Source organism: Amblyomma mixtum, chromosome 3, assembly GCF_055824585.1.
Source record: "Amblyomma mixtum isolate Tamu chromosome 3, ASM5582458v1, whole genome shotgun sequence".
Taxonomy (NCBI): domain Eukaryota; kingdom Metazoa; phylum Arthropoda; class Arachnida; order Ixodida; family Ixodidae; genus Amblyomma; species Amblyomma mixtum.
In genome coordinates, this window is record NC_143014.1 from 154,046,573 (window position 1) to 154,049,691 (window position 3,119).

At 46.8% G+C, this 3,119-nt stretch overlaps 1 pseudogene; it reads left to right on the plus strand.

The window, feature by feature from the left end:
- Positions 1 to 226: 226 nt before the first annotated feature.
- LOC149352430 (uncharacterized) lies at positions 227 to 2,101 on the plus strand (annotated as a pseudogene).
- Positions 2,102 to 3,119: the final 1,018 nt, after the last annotated feature.

Genomic DNA, 3,119 nt, shown 5'->3' on the forward strand with positions numbered 1-3,119 from the left:
AAGGACTCGAGCGCTCTCGAGTCGTCAGAGTGCGCTCCAAGTAAGCTAAACGACCACAACTGACTTCCGGTGAGTGTTTGCAGAGCGCGCTCTTCGCGCTCCGCCCTCGACGACGGTGTGCGGGAGCGCGGGTCTGGTTTTGCGTCTGGCGACGTGACGTATTTCCGGGTACTATCATGCTACTTCCTTTTTGGCGTTTTGGCGCCTTTCGCGATTAACGGCAGTTATGGCTGCGCGGTCTGTGCTCGTCGTCATGCTCGTCGTGAACACGAACACAGGTACGTACGTAAACTGTTCCTAGTTCGCCGGGGACCTCGTTTTAATCGTTGGTGCATTTCCAGGTTCGTACTTGATACGGCTGCTGCGACTGTAGGGCCTGACTTACTTGAGCTGTGCGAAAATGTGGCGGGCACAGGGTCGGATGTTTACGCGGAAACCACTCAATACGACGACTCAGGTGTGTATGAGTTTTTAATGCCTTGTTTCGTTCTTTGAGCCATTGAGAGTGTTCTGTTTGTTTCCAGAGAACGAGCAGTTACGAGCGACAACTGCGGGAATCTTGCGTTGAAAATCTAAATTCTTGCTTTTGACTTGTGTTGCTGGCGTAGCGCAGCGAGCTTTATTGTGAGGCTGTAGCTAAGTTTATGGCACGTTGTCGAGCGCGATGTGTTGTATGTCGCCACACTTCGCGAAAATAAGTACAAAGCGCGTTCGGAAATTCATGAAATCGATACTTCCTACTTGCCTACTCAAACGTACTTGGTGCAGGCAAACGCTCGTTCTTACCAAAGTGCTTGCAACAGTAGGGTTCTTGAGAGAATATTATAATATATGAAATCTGTTTAAATTTCATGAGTTGCATTTTCACTGTGATAGAAATTGTGACATGATATGAATTTTCACTTTTGCCGGGTTAATTCTCCGCTGTACTCGCGACACAGGCGGTTATTGAAGGTATTCACTGCCACTATTTTTGACGCACAGGGCGACGAAGACCTCTTCTTTTTTGTCACTTTTTTAGCATAAATATAGAATCCTTTCTTAAATGAGTCCTGGTGTAGGCTGATGTACACCACGACTGAATGACTTTTACAGAGGACCAGTTTTCCCTCTGGACTGCTGAAAGTGATGACTACGACCATAACTACAACAGTGAGTATTGACTCTTTTCTTTTACTTGAAACGGTTTTCATGCTCTGTTACTAATCTCTTATGCGGGGGCTTAAGCTGTAGCTCTCCTTTATGCTGTAGGTCTCCCAAAAGGAAGTTCAAGTTGGGTGCACGCCTAGATACTTCTCCTGATTTCATCTTATGAGAATCATAAAGAAGACTTCAGTGATAGAAAGAGAAAGAGGAAAGACATTTGGAAACAAATTAGTGAAGAAATGTGCAAGCACGGGTACACGCGAACTGCTGCGGACTGTGAAACGATGTTCAAAGGTCTCAAACGCACGTATGATAAGCACCGCCAGCAAAAGAAGAAAAGTGGAAGAGAAAGAAAGGAGTGGCCATTTTTTCCGGTGATGGATGACTTGCTTGCAAATAACATAGAGTACCAGGCTCCAGTGGCGTCAAGCCAGCTCCCACAGCCCTCCACCTCAGCTGCCTGCACATTAGCTGTGGCCACCCCGGGCAGCATCAATGAACCACCGACAACAACAGAAGAAACTGTGCACTGCGAAAAGAACTCAAGAAATGATCGTGCTCCGCACCAGAAAAGCAAACCAATGCGAAGCGTCGTCGAACACCGGCAGCTGTATTGGAGGAAATTCTGCTGAACTTACACTCATGGCAGGATGAAGAAAGAAAAAGATACCAGCAGCAATTAAAGATGCAGAGGCTTAAACTGGGTATGCTGAAACGCCTCGCAGCACTGGATAAGCAGCAGTGAACTTTGTGGTGTTCTTTTTGTGTGTCATGATGGGGCAAAAACTTTGTTCATTTTGTATAATTTTGCGGTTTGAATACTGTGCAATTTCTTGGTTTATATTCTAGTCAGTGGTTGTGGTACAGGCCAGTACCGCCCAGTTTAGTTTTTATTCAGAGAAAACATCCAGACACTGTGTTCAACATTTTATTGCCAGTGAGAGTTCTTCTGGCCAAAAATGATCAACTCATGTGCACAATAAATAATTTCACCACATAGGGCTTGTGCGTGTGATGCATCTTGCATGCATAGTACTTCGGGACTGGAAGTACCCTGCCTGTTTTAAACCGTAACACTACTTTCTGCACAGGAAGCGTCTTATTGAAACCCTCTTCATTGCAGCGTGGCTGTCCGCAGGCTCTGTGTCCTCATCATCAACAGGTGGATCTGCATCGCTCTCTTCCTGGATGGTGCTGTCGTCGTCACCGAATGTGTCTTTGCATTGAAGGATTATGTTGTGAACGAGGCACGATGCCACAATATAGTTGCTCATTCTCACAATGGGTTTCATGTCAAGGTACTTAAGCCTTCTGAACTTTCCTTTCAGCTGAGCAATAGCTCGCTCAATTACTGACCTTGCCCCCCCTAGCGTTTCATTGAACTTGATCTCCTGTGTTGTCAAGTGGTCATTGTTTCTGTACGGCCGCATGAGACCCATTGACAGGGGATAAGCCGAATCACCTAGGATATGGAAATTCTGCGGCAAGTTGTTTACTACCTCTTCAAGGCCAGATGTGGCGAAAACTCTGGCATCGTGCATCCGTCCCGGGCTGCCTGCGTGTACATTAGTGAATATCCTATTGCTGTCGCAGCAACCCTGTAAGATGACTGAGTGGAATTCCTTCCTGCTGTAGTATGCATCTTGTTCGTTTTCGGGGGCCTTCATTGCAATGTGGCATCCGTCCACAGCTCCAACAACTCCTGGAAAGCGCCATTTTCGGGCAAATTCCCGAGCAACATCTTGCAGGTTTGCAGGCCAGCGGATGAGTTCTTTTGCAGCACGTGCCCAGACCTCTATGATGCAATCTGTTAGATAAAACAGCAAGCCCTTGTTGATCCCAAATCTATCTGCCACTCCACGAAACGATTCCTGGTTGCCCAGCAACCACAATGTCATCATGACTTTAGTTTACAGAGGTATTCGAGGTGCCCTCTCCATGATGAGCCACTCTTGCGTGATTCTCAGCAGCAC